The 14,065-nt window shown below is 38.3% G+C and overlaps 2 non-coding genes across 2 annotated transcripts; one reads left to right on the forward strand and one right to left on the reverse strand.

The window, feature by feature from the left end:
- Nucleotides 1–744: 744 nt before the first annotated feature.
- Nucleotides 745–852, forward strand: LOC148548939 (small nucleolar RNA R71). Its single transcript, XR_015897258.1, has one exon. It is a non-coding gene; the product is annotated as a small nucleolar RNA R71 (small nucleolar RNA).
- Nucleotides 853–12,312: 11,460 nt separating this feature from the next.
- LOC148548940 (small nucleolar RNA R71) lies at nt 12,313–12,420 on the reverse strand. The gene has a single exon (XR_015897993.1). It is a non-coding gene; the product is annotated as a small nucleolar RNA R71 (small nucleolar RNA).
- Nucleotides 12,421–14,065: the final 1,645 nt, after the last annotated feature.

The raw sequence follows: 14,065 nt of genomic DNA on the forward strand, positions 1-14,065 counted from the left end.
CTTGCACTCTCCTTTTGGATTTTCTTCTGTATTGCTTGGGAGAGTACTAGGAGGGATTTCAGTGATCCTTTTACTCAGCTGGCCCACTTGTGCTTCCAAATTTCTAATGGAGGACCTTGTTTCATTCATGAAACTCACAGTGGCCTTAGATAGATCAGAGACTAAGTTTGCTAAATTAGAAGTATTTTGTTCAGAGTTCTCTGTCTGTTGCTAAGTGGGTGATGGAGAAGGTTTACTATTGTTAAACCTATTTCTTCCACCATTATTAAAGCCTTGTTGAGGCTTTTGTTGATCCTTCCATGAGAGATTTGGATGATTTCTCCATGGTGAATTATAGGTGTTTCCATAAGGTTCACCCATGTAATTTACCTCTGCTATTGCAGGATTCTCAGGATCATAAGCTTCTTCTTCAGAAGATGCCTTTTGAGTACTGTTGGATGCAGCTTGCATTCCGTTCAGACTCTGAGAAATCATATTGACTTGCTGAGTCAATATTTTGTTCTGAGCCAATATGGCATTTAGAGTATCAATTTCAAGAACTCCCTTCTTCATAGGCGTCCCATTATTCACAGGATTCCTTTCAGAAGTGTACATGAACTGGTTATTAGCAACCATGTCAATGAGTTCTTGAGCTTCTGCAGGCGTTTTCTTTAGGTGAATGGATCCACCTGCAGAAGTATCCAATGACATCTTAGCCAATTCAGACAGACCATCATAGAATATATCCAGGATGGTCCATTCTGAAAGCATGTCAGAAGGACACTTTTTGGTCAGTCCTTTGTATCTCTCCCAAGCTTCATAGAGGGATTCACCTTCTTTCTATCTGAAGGTCTGAACATCCACTCTAAGCTTACTCAGCTTTTGAGGAGGAAAGAACTTGGTTAAGAAAGCCTTGACCAGCTTATCCCAAGAGTTCAGGCTATCCTTAGGTTGAGAGTCCAACCATATTCTAGCTCTGTCTCTTACAGCAAAAGGGAAAAGCATGAGCCTGTAGACTTCAGGATCTACTCCATTAGTCTTAACAGTATCACATATCTGCAAGAATTCAGTTAAGAACTGAAAAGGATCTTCAGATGGAAGTCCATGAAACTTGCAGTTCTGCTGCATCAGAGAAACTAGCTGAGGTTTCAGCTCAAAGTTGTTTGCTCCAATGGCAGGAATGGAGATGCTTCTTCCATGTAAATTGGAATTTGGTGTAGTAAAGTCACCAAGCATCCTCCTTGCATTATTGTTGTTGGGTTCGGCTGCCATCTCCTTTACTTGTTCGAAATGTTCAATAAGGTTGTCTCTGGATTGTTGTAATTTAGCTTCTCTTAGTTTCCTCTTCAGAGTCCTTTCAGGTACTGGATCAGCTTCAACAAGAATGCCTTTTTCCTTGTTCCTGCTCATAAGAAAGAGGAGAGAACAAGAAAAGAAGAGGAGTCCTCTATGTCACAGTAAAGAGGTTCCTTATTGTTAGTAGAAGAAGAAAAGGAATAGGGGTGAAGAAAAATGAAGAATCCAAACACAAGGGTAAGGATAGGAGCAGTGATGTGAGATGAAGAGAAGTGTTAGTGGATGAATAAATAATTAGAAGGAGATGAGGGAGAAGGATTTTCGAAAATTATTTTTGAAAAAGGGTTAGTGATTTTCGAAAATAGTTTTTGAAAAAGGTTAGTAGTTTTCGAAAATTTTAAAATCAAAAGTTAAAATAATTAGTTAATTAAAAAGAATTTTTGAAAAATGGGGAAGGGATTTTCGAAAATTAGAGAGAGAGAGTTAGTTAGGTAGTTTTGAAAAAGATAAGAAACAAACAAAAAGTTAGTTAGTTAGTTGAAACAAATTTTGAAAATCAATTTTTGAAAAGATAAGAAGATAAGAAGTTAGAAAAGATATTTTAAAATCAAATTTTTGAAAAAGATAAGATAAGAAGATATTTTTGAAAAGATATGATTGAAATTAATTTTGAAAAAGATTTGATTTTTAAAATCACAATTAATGACTTGATTCACAAGAAATCACAAGATATGATTCTAAAACTTAAAGTTTGAATCTTTCTTAACAAGCAAGTAACAAACTTGAAATTTTTGAATCAAAACATTAATTGATGATGTTATTTTCAAAAATTAGGAGATAAAGATAAGAAAAAGATTTTTGAAAAATATTTTTATAATTTTCGAAAATAACTAAGAAAAGTGAAAAAGATTTGATTTTTGAAAAAGATTTTGAAAAAGATAAGATTTTTAAAATTGAAAATTTGATTTGACTCATAAAAACAACTAGATTTTAAAAAGTTTTGAAAAAGTCAACTCAAATTTTCGAATTTATGAGAAAAAAAAAGGGAAAGATATTTTTTTTATTTTTGAATTTTTTTTATGATGAGAGAGAAAAACATGAAAATGATGCAATGCATGAAAATTTTTAGATCAAAATAATGAATGCATGCAAGAATGCTATGAATGTCAAGATGAACACCAAGAACACTTTGAATGTCAAGATGAACATCAAGAACATATTTTTGAAAATTTTTTTTTTATGCAAAGAAAACATGCAGGACACCAAACTTAGAAATCTTTAATGCTTAGGCACTAAGAATCCAAGAATGCATATGAAAAATACCATACAACACGAAACAAGAAAACATCAAGATCAAACAAGAAGACTTACCAAGAACAACTTGAAGATCATGAAGAACACATGCATGAATGCAATTTTCGAAAAATGCAATATGAATATGCAATTGATACCAAACTTAAAAATTGACTCAAGACTCAAACAAGAAACACAAAATATTTTTGATTTTTATGATTTTATGATTTTTTTGTATTTTCTTTTAATTTTTTCGAAAATCATTTTGAAAAAGAAAAATAAGGATTCCAAAATTTTTAATATGAATTCCAGGAATCTTATGCTCTTTAGTCTAAAGCTCCAATCAAAGGGTCAGGCATGGCTTAATAGCCAGCCAAGCTTTAGTGAAAATATGAGTGTAATTCATTCAATTTTAAGCCAAAACCTCTGTCCAAAAGAATTTAGACATGGTTTTATAGCCAGCATGCTTCAACATACTTCATGAAACTCTAGAATTCATTCTTAAAAATTCTGAAGAAAAAATATATTTTTGAAAACATTTTTATTTTAAAAAATTTTTTTTTTTCGAAAACAAAGGAGAAATTTTTGAAAGTTTTTGTTTTGAAAAGAAAATGAAAAGAAAGTTACCAAATCTGAGCAACAAGATAAACCGTCAGTTGTCCAAACTCGAACAATCCCTGGCAACGGCGCCAAAAACTTGGTGTTGTTGCCGGATCAAAACTTGGCACTGATGTTACCGGACCAAAAGCTTGCCGAAAACTCGAACAATCCCCGGCAACGGCGCCAAAAACTTGGTGTACGAAATTGTGATCATCAATGGCGCCATCAACATGGTACGCTCAATTGTAATCTTAACTTTTTATCACAACTTCGCACAACTAACCAGCAAGTGCACTGGGTCGTCCAAGTAATAAACCTTACGCGAATAAGGGTCGATCCCACGGAGATTGTTGGTATGAAGCAAGCTATGGTCACCTTGTAAATCTCAGTCAGGCGGATATAAAATAATTATGGAGTTTTCGAAATTAAATAATAATAGAAGGATAGAAATACTTATGTAAATCATTGGTGAGAATTTCAGATAAGCGCATAGAGATGCTTTCGTTCCTCTGAACCTCTGCTTTCCTGCTGCCTTCATCCAATCAATCCTACTCCTTTCCATGGATGGCTTTATGTAAGGGCATCACCGTTGTCAATGGCTACATCCCATCCTCTTGTGAAAATGGTCCAAATGCTCTGTCACAGCACGGCTAATCATTTGAGGTTCTCAATCATACTGGAATAGGATTCACCCTCCTTTTGCATCTGTCACTACGCCCAGCACTCGCGAGTTTGAAGCTCGTCACAGTCATTCAATCCCTGAATCCTACTTGGAATATCACAGACAAGGTTTAGACTTTCCGGATTCTCATGAATGCCGCCATCAATCTAGCTTACACCACGAAGATTCTGATTAAGAGATCTAAGAGATACTCATTCAATCTAAGGTAGAACGGAAGTGGTTGTCAGGTACGCGTTCATAGGGAATGATGATGATTGTCACGTTCATCACATTCATGTTGAAGTGCGAATGAATATCTTAGAAGTGGAATAAGTTGAATTGAATAGAAAATAGTAGTACTTTGCATTAATCTTTGAGGAACAACAGAGCTCCACACCTTAATCTATGGAGTGTAGAAACTCTACCATTTGAAAATACATAAGTGAAGAGAGAGTAAGTATGGCCGAATGGCCAGACCCCATGATCTAAGAACTAGGCGTCCAAAGATGTCTAATACAATAGTAAAAAGTCCTATTTATAATAAACTAGCCACTAGGGTTTACAGAAGTAAGTAATTGATGCATAAATCCACTTCCGGGGCCTACTTAGTGTGTGCTTGGGCTGAGCTTGAAGTCTACACGTGGAGAGGTCATTCTTGGAGTTGAACGCCAGCTTTTGTGCCATTTTGGGCGTTGAACTCCACTTTGCAACTTGTTTCTGGCGCTGGACGCCAGAATTGGGCAGAGAGCTGGCGTTGAACGCCAGTTTGCGTCGTCTAAACTTGGGCAAAGTATAGACTATTATATATTGCTGGAAAGCCCTGGATGTCTACTTTGCAACGCAATTGGAAGCGCGCCATTTTGAGTTCTGTAGCTCCAGAAAATCTACTTTGAGTGCAGGGAGGTCAGAATCCAACAGCATCAGCAGTCCTTCTTCAACCTCTGAATCTGATTTTTGCTCAAGTCCCTCAGTTTCAGCCAGAAAATACCTGAAATCACAGAAAAACACATAAACTCATAGTAAAGTCCAGAAATGTGAATTTAGCATAAAAACTAATGAAAACATCCCTAAAAGTAACTAGATTCTACTAAAAACATACTAAAAACAATGCCAAAAAGCGTATAAATTATCCGCTCATCACTTCTCCTGCGGGGTAAAGTGTTTTTTCCGCCAGGAGTTATCATGCATAAGCTCCAGGAGAGACATAGAGGATTCACCTCTTTTCCGTTTGCTAGTTGTTGCCTTTTCTTTTCCCTTTCTTTGAGGGTCAGACATCCTGAAAAACAGAAATCTAGGATATAATAAAAGCAGGAAAACAAGTAGGCAATTAACAAGATAAGCACATAGTGGCAAAGGAGCAGTAGAATAATGAAATGAGTTGAATAATTATGCATTTTGGAGTATTTTAGAGTTAAAAAGCTGAGATGAAAAATTACAATCCAAAATATGTTATAAGTAAAATACCTGTTAACTAGGAAAAACAATAATCATGCCATGAAGTAAAAAGTTGAAGGAGTTAGTTAAAAAGCAAAGAGGTAAGTTTAGAAAGTTAAAAGTGGTTAAATTTGAAAAAGAGGTTAGAAAGCAGAAATCAGTGAGTTAGTAAAAAGAAAGTCAGAGTAAGTGGCATAATGATTGGTTTCTAAGCAACAAGAATTTCACAATTTTAAGAAACAGACAACTCATATTCAAGCAAGGAAATCAAGTTGTTGATGATTCATATAGATATAGAAATAGCGAAAAAGTGAAATCTAATCAATAATAATGTGATTTATTAACCCGAAAAATAGATGAATAGGAATGTTGGCCCGTGCATTATGAATTGGTTTGGTAAAGGCTGAGGAGTGCCAAATTCAAATTGCCAAAACAAAAACATGAATGAATATCAAAATAATTTACGGAAAATTGGGCAGCATTCCGGCTAAAATTGGATGTTCTCGGATAATAAACAGCAAGCAGAATAGTTCATATAAATTAAAGTAAAGCTGCAATTACATATACGGAATATGAATCATGAAAAAGCAGTGTAAAAAGCAGTATGAAACAGGAAAGAACAACATATGAACAGTACTAATATCACAGCAATAGCAGAATTGCGAAAATTATAAAACAAGTAGCAAGAACAGCGCAATTAATTAGGCCTAAATCCACTAACCACATCCTAGCTACCTAACCACCTAGAATCCACTACAACATACATCTCTAACTATCCTAAATTTAAACATAAACTGAGAAATATGCAACTAACGACGTATGAAAGAAAAGCGGCGTTCGGCAGAACCTGGTGGTTAGAGGCACAAGTATGGAACGAAGAGAGGTGGTGGGAGTGGGGTGGTGTTGGCGGCAGTGCAGCGGCGGCATAGGGTGGTGCGGCAGCGAACCTTGGTGGCGGCAGGGATGGTTTTGTGGTGTTGGCTGAGGGCTGGGGTGCAGGGAGGGGAGGTTAAGGGGGAAGGAAGGGAGGGGGTGGGCGTTGGTGGTGGGAGGCGCGGCGGTGAGGGCGCGGTGGGGGTGGCTGGCCGCGGAGGAGGTAGTGGTGGTGGAGGGGAGAAGAGAAGAGAAAGAGAAGAAAGAGAGGGAAGGAAGAAAAGAGGGGGTGGCGTCACGGTCGTGGCTGGGTGGTCGAGGATGGTGCGGCGGTTGGAGGTGGTTGGCTGGGAGTGGTGGTGGTTGGGGGTGGGTTGCAGAGAAGAAAGAAAGAAGAAGGGGAATGGGGGGGCGCGACGGGTAGGGTTTCGCGTCACTTGGGGTTAGTAAATTCGAATCCACGCGAACGCGTGGGGCACGCGGTCGCGTGGCTAGGGTGGATGGGGGGTTGACGCAATCGCGTGAGTGACGCGATCGCATGGAATGGGTAAAAGGATGCATGACGCGGTCGTGTGAGGCACGCGATCGCATCGCTGGAAATTGTGCTAAACGCACGATTCCAGCGTCGTTTCAGCGCAACTCTCTGTCTCCTTTGGGGTGTTGTGCAATCTACGCGTCGCTCACGCTTTCGCGTGGGATGGGTGTTTTGCAAGTGACGCGTTCACGTCAGGGACGTGAACGCGTGGGCCCTTTTGTGCTAAACGCACAACAGCCGCACGATTCCAGCCTAGATTTCTGGGCGTTGGATTTTTACGCCAATTTCCAGATCGCTGATGCGTAGGGGGTGTTTTTCGCAATTGATGCGAACGCTTTAGCGATGCGATCGCGTCGCACGCCTTCCTCTCTTTTTTTTTATGCAATTATGCAGTTATGTAGTATGTAATGCTAATGCAAATGCTTATGAATAATATCCAGGTTCAATGAAAATAAAACAATATAAAAATAAACAAAAAAAAATAAAATGGAAACGCGAACGATCATACCATGGTGGGTTGTCTCCCACCTAGCACTTTTAGTTAAAGTCCTTAAGTTGGACACTGGATGAGCTTCCTTTTATGGCGGCTTATGCTTAAATTCATCCAGAAATCTCCACCAATGTTTGGAATGCCAACAGCCTCCGGGATCCCAAACTAGGCATGTGAAACTTTTGAGCAGCTTCAAACAGGTCCTCAGGCTCCTGGGGTGACGAATGTCGGAATAGATTCTAGGATCCCAAACTTTGCTGTTAAATCCGCTGTCGTCTTGATCTATATTTTTCCATTCGGGCAGTTTAGAAATTAGATTCTCACCAAGAAGACCAAACGTTCTCCGAGATCCATTTGATTGAACATGATACCAATCCATGCACTTCGAGTTGAAGCGTGGAACCTTATTGAACCTTGTGCACCAGCTCTGAGTACGAGCCATTTCTCTCTTACTCTTAAAGCTACAGAGAGCTCTAAGCTGGCCATCTGTTTCAAGCAAACAATATTCAAGTGGAAAAGTAAAGATAAAGGTTAAGGATTGTACCCACTTTAAGCTCGTATTAGGTGGTAATGACCTTGGGATAGGTGTTTCCAGTGGTTTTGTAAGTTCTACTCCCTTGTAATCTTCTGTGAATTCCTGCACTTCTTTGCAAAATTCTTCAGCTGCAACATCGTCCTGATCAAAGTCTTCTATGTCTTCCTCATCACTCAAGTCATAAGCTGGAAGTTGAGAGAAATCTACCTCCGCATCATCTTCGTATTCACTTGGGGAAGATTCTTCCATCTCGGAGAATTCACTTGCGGTTGCAAGTTCATTACTAGGAAAATTTGACTTGTGACTATCATCATCAAGGAAACTTGCGTCTTGGGTTATTCCGTCTAGTTTTTCAAGAAATACCTGCTTTGGGGGTTGTGCACTACCCTCCTTAGCATTAATTGTAACGTCCTTGACAAAATTTTTCACAATTCTGGATTCCCATGGAGGTTCTGTGATGAGCGGATAATTTATACGCTTTTTGGCATTGTTTTTAGTATGTTTTTAGTAGGATCTAGTTACTTTTAGGGATGTTTTCATTAGTTTTTATGCTAAATTCACATTTCTGGACTTTACTATGAGTTTGTGTGTTTTTCTGTGATTTCAGGTATTTTCTGGCTGAAATTGAGGGACTTGAGCAGAAATCAGATTCAGAGGTTGAAAAAGGACTGCTGATGCTGTTGGATTCTGACCTCCCTGCACGCAAAGTGGATTTTCTGGAGCTACAGAACTCGAAATGGCGCGCTTCCAATTGCGTTGGAAAGTAGACATCCAGGGCTTTCCAGCAATATATAATAGTTCATACTTTGGCCAAGAATTGACGATGTAAACTGGCGTTCAACGCCAGCTTTCTACCCAAATCTGGCGTCCAGCGCCAGAAAAGGATCCAAAACCAGAGTTGAACGCCCAAACTGGCACAAAAACTAGCGTTCAACTCCACAAATGGCCTCTTCACGTGAAACACTTAAGCTCAGCCCAAACACACACCAAGTGGGCCCCGGAAGTGGATTTATACATCAAATACTTACTCATGTAAACCCTAGTAGCTAGTTTATTATAAATAGGACCTCTTACTATTGTATTAGGCATCCTGGATTGTATTTTGATCCTGTGATCACGTTTTGGGGGCTGGCCATCTCGGCCATGCCTGGACCTTCACTTATGTATTTTCATACGGTAGAGTTTCTACACTCCATAGATTAAGGTGTGGAGCTCTGCTGTTCCTCAAAGATTAATGCAAAGTACTACTGTTTTCTATTCAATTCATCTTATTTCTCTTCTAAGATATCCATTCGCACCCAAGAACGTGATGAAGGTGATGATTATGTGTGACGCTCATCATCCTTCTCCCTTATGAACGCGTGCCTGACAAACACTTCTGTTCTACATGAATTAAGCTAGAATGAGTATCTCTTAGATCTCCTAACCAGAATCTTCATGGCGTAAGCTAGAATGATGGCAGCATTCAAGAGAATCCGGAAGGTCTAAACCTTGTCTGTGGTATTCTGAGTAGGATTCAATGATTGAATGACTGTGACGAGCTTCAAACTCGCGAGTGTTGGGCGTTAGTGACAGACGCAAAAGGAGGGTGAATCCTATTCCAGCATGATCGAGAACCGACAGATGAATAGCCGTGCCGTGACAGGGTGCGTGAGCATATTATTCACTGAGAGGAGGGGATGTAGCCACTGACAACGGTGATGCCCTTGCATAAAGCCAGCCATGGAAAGGAGTAAGACTGATTGGATGAAGATAGCAGGAAAGCACAGGTTCAGAGGAACGAAAGTATCTCCATTCGCTTATCTGAAATTCCTACCAATGATTTACATAAGTATCTCTATCCCTATTTTATTATATAATATTCGAAAACACCATTATCACTTTATATCTGCCTGACTGAGATTTACAAGGTGACCATAGCTTGCTTCATACCAACAATCTCCGTGGGATTCGACCCTTACTCACGTAAGGTATTACTTGGACGACCCAGTGCACTTGCTGGTTAGTTGTATCGAAGTTGTGACAATTATGAATTAAGATCAGAGCACCAAGCTTTGGAGCCATTACCAGGATTTGTTCGAGCCTGGAGATCACAATTTCGTGCACCAAGTTTTTGGCGCCGTTGCCGGGGATTGTTTGAGTTCTCGGCAAGCTTTTGGTCTGGTAACATCAGTGCCAGATTCCCTTTTGATCCGGCAACAGCACCAAGTTTTTGGCGCCGTTGCCGGGGATTGTTTGAGTTTGGACAACTGACGGTTCATCTTGTTGCTCAGATTAGGTAATTTTCTTTTTATTTTATTTTTCAAAACTTTTTCAAAAAAATTTCTCTTGTTTTCGAAAAAAATAAAAATGTTTTCAAAAATTTATTCAAAATTTTTAAGAATGAATTCTAGTGTTTCATGAAGCATGTGAAGCCTGGCTGGCTGTAAAGCCATGTCTAAATTCTTTTGGACTGAGGTTGCAATTTGTTATCAAAGAGCAATATACTCTCGTGTTAAAGGCTAAAGCTTGGCTGGCCATTGGCCATGTCTAGTGTTTTGGACTGGAGCTTTCATTGAAAGCTTGGTTGGCTAGTGAGCCATGTCTAATTCCTGGACTGAAGCTTTAGACTAACATGGCAAGATTCCTGGAATTCATATTAAAAATTTTGGAATCCTTATTTTTTCTTTTTCATATTATTTTCGAAAAAATCCAAAAAAATTAGAAAATCATAAAAATCAAAAATATTTTTGTGTTCTTGTTTGAGTCTTGAGTCATATTATAAGTTTGGTGTCAATTGCATATGCATCTTGCATTTTTTTGAAAATTCATGCATTCATAGTGTTCTTCATGATCTTCAAGTTGTTCTTGGTAAGTCTTCTTGTTTGATCTTGATGATTTTTTGTTTTGTGTCTTTTATTGTTTTTCATATGCATTTTTCGTTTCTTAGAGTCTAAACATGAAAGATTTCTAAGTTTGGTGTCTTGCATGTTTTCTTTGCATTAAAAAATTTTCAAAAAAATATGTTCTTGATGTTCATCATGATCTTCATAGTGTTCTTGGTGTTCATCTTGACATTCATAGCATTCTTGCATGCATTCATTGTTTTGATCTAAAAATTTCATGCATTGCATAATTTTCATGTTTTCATAAAAAATTCAAAAAATCAAAAAAATATCTTTCCCTTTTTCTCTCATCAAATTCGAAAATTTGATTTGACTTTTTTAAAAATTTTTAAAATCAAATTGTTTCTCATGAGTCAAATCAAATTTTCAATTTGAAAATCTTATCTTTTTCAAAATCTTTTTCAAAAATCAAATCTTTTTCAAAATTCTTAGTTATTTTTGAAAATTCCAAAAATATTTTTCAAAAATCTTTTTCTTATTTTTATATCAAATTTTCGAAAATAACATAATCAATTAATGTTTTGATTCAAAAATTTGAAGTTTGTTACTTGCTTGTTAAGAAAGATTCAAACTTTAAGTTCTAGAATCATATCTTGTGATTTCTTGTGAATCAAGTCATTAATTGTGATTTTTAAAAATAAAATCTTTTTCAAAAACTAATTTCTATCATATCTTTTCAAAATATCTTCTTATCTTATCTTTTTCAAAAATTTGATTTCAAAATATCTTTTCTAACTTCCTAACTTCTTATCTTTTCAAAATTTGTTTCAACTAACTAACTAACTTTTTGTTTGTTTCTTAACTTTTTCAAAACTACCTAACTAACTCTCTCTCTCTAATTTTCGAAAATATCTTCCCTCTTTTTCAAAAATTTCTTTTTAATTAACTAATTAATTTTATTTTTTATTTCAAAAATTTTCGAAAATTACTAACATTTTTCAAAAACCATTTTCGAAAATCACTAACTCTTTTTCAAAAATATTTTCGAAAATTCTCTCTCTCCCATCTTATTCTATTTATTCATTCATATCCTAACATCTCATCTCGCATCTCAACCCTCCTCACAGATGTGTTTCTTCCATTACATTACATTCTTTGTCTCCCCCTCTTTTCTTCCACTCACAAAGGGATCCCTATACTGTGGTATAAAGGACCCATATTATTATTATTATTTTTGTGCGCCCTCTTCTTTGTCATATGAGCAGGAGCAAGGATAAGAACATTCTTGTGGAAGCAGATCCAGAACCTGAAAGGACTCTGAAGAGAAAATTAAGAGAAGCTAAAATACAACAATCCAGAGATAACCTTTCAGAAATTTTCGAACAGGCAGAGGAGATGGCAGCCGAAAATAATAATAATGAAAGGAGGATGCTTGGTGACTTTACTGCACCTAATTCCAATTTACATGGAAGAAGCATCTCCATTCCTGCCATTGGAGCAAACAACTTTGAGCTGAAACCTCAATTAGTTTCTCTGATGCAGCAGAACTGCAAGTTTCATGGACTTCCATCTGAAGATCCTTTTCAGTTCTTAACTGAATTCTTGCAGATATGTGATACTGTTAAGACTAATGGAATAGATCCTGAAGTCTACAGCCTCATGCTTTTCCCCTTTGCTGTAAGAGACAGAGCTAGATTATGGTTGGATTCTCAACCTAAAGACAGCCTGAACTCTTGGGATAAGCTGGTCACGGCTTTCTTAGCCAAGTACTTTCCTCCTCAAAAGCTGAGCAAGCTTAGAGCTGATGTTCAAACCTTCAGGCAGAAAGAAGGTGAATCCCTCTATGAAGCTTGGGAAAGATACAAACAGTTGACCAAAAAGTGTCCTTCTGACATGCTTTCAGAATGGACCATCCTGGATATATTCTATGATGGTTTATCTGAGCTATCAAAGATGTCACTGGACACCTCTGCAGGTGGATCCATTCACCTAAAGAAAACGCCTGCAGAAGCTCAAGAACTCATTGACATGGTTGCTAATAACCAGTTCATGTACACTTCTGAAAGGAATCCTGTGAGCAATGGGACGCCTATGAAGAAGGGAGTTCTTGAAGTTGATACTCTGAATGCCATACTGGCTCAGAACAAAATATTGACTCAGCAAGTCAATATGATTTCTCAGAGTCTGCATGGAATGCAAGCTGCATCCAACAGTACTCAAGAGGCATCTTCTGAAGAAGAAGCCTATGATCCTGAGAACCCTGCAATAGCAGAGGTAAATTACTTAGGTGAACCTTATGGAAACACCTATAACTCAACATGGAGAAATCATCCAAATTTCTCATGGAAGGATCAAAAGCCCCAACAAGGCTTTAATAATGGTGGAAGAAACAGGTTTAGCAACAGCAAGCCTTTTCCATCATCAACTCAGCAACAGACAGAGAACTCTGAACAAAATGCTTCTAATTTAGCAAATCTAGTCTCTGATCTATCTAAGGCCACTGTAAGTTTCATGAATGAAACAAGATCTTCCATTAGAAATCTGGAAGCACAAGTGGGCCAGCTGAGTAAAAGGATCACTGAAATCCCTCCTAGTACTCTCCCAAGCAATACAGAAGAGAACCAAAAAGGAGAGTGCAAGGCCATTGACATAAGCGCCATGGCCGAACCTGTGAGGAGAGGAGAGGACGTGAATCCCAAGGAGGAAGACCTCCTGGGACGTCCAGTGGTCAATAAGGAGCTTCCCTCTGAGGAACCAAAGGAATCTGAGACTCATCTAGAGACCATAGAGATTCCATTGAACCTCCTTATGCCCTTCATGAGCTCTGATGAGTATTCCTCTTCTGAAGAGAATGAGGATGTTACTGAAGAGCAAACTGCCAAGTTTCTTGGTGCAATCATGAAACTGAATGCCAAATTATTTGGCATTGATACTTGGGAAGTTGAACCTCCCTTGTTCATCAATGAACTAAGTGATCTGGATCAACTGACATTGCCTCAGAAGAGACAGGATCCTGGAAAGTTCATAATACCTTGTACTATAGGCACCATGATCTTTAAGGCTCTGTGTGACCTTGGTTCAGGAATAAACCTCATGCCCCTCTCTGTAATAGAGAAACTGGGAATCTATAGGGTGCAAGCTGCTAAAATCTCATTAGAGATCGCAGACAGCTCTAGAAAACAGGCTTATGGACAAGTAGAGGACGTGTTAGTAAAGGTTGAAGGCCTTTACATCCTTGCTGATTTCATAGTCCTGGATACTGGAAAGGAAAAGGATGAATCCATCATCCTAGGAAGACCTTTCCTGGCCACAGCAAGAGCTGTGATTGATGTTGACAGAGGTGAAATATTCCTTCAATGGAATGAGAACTCCCTTGTGTTTAAAACTCAAGGATCTCCCTCTGCAACCATGGGGAGGAAGCAGAAAAAGCTTCTCTCCAAGCAGAGTCAACCAGAGCCCCCACAGTCAAACTCTAAGTTTGGTGTTGGAGAGTCTCAACAAAGCTCTGCACATCTGTGAGGCTCCATGAGAGCCCACTGTCAAG

This window comes from Arachis ipaensis, chromosome B8 (genome assembly GCF_059453495.1).
Source record: "Arachis ipaensis isolate K30076 ecotype BB chromosome B8, ASM5945349v1, whole genome shotgun sequence".
In the NCBI taxonomy this organism is placed as follows: Eukaryota; Viridiplantae; Streptophyta; class Magnoliopsida; order Fabales; family Fabaceae; genus Arachis; species Arachis ipaensis.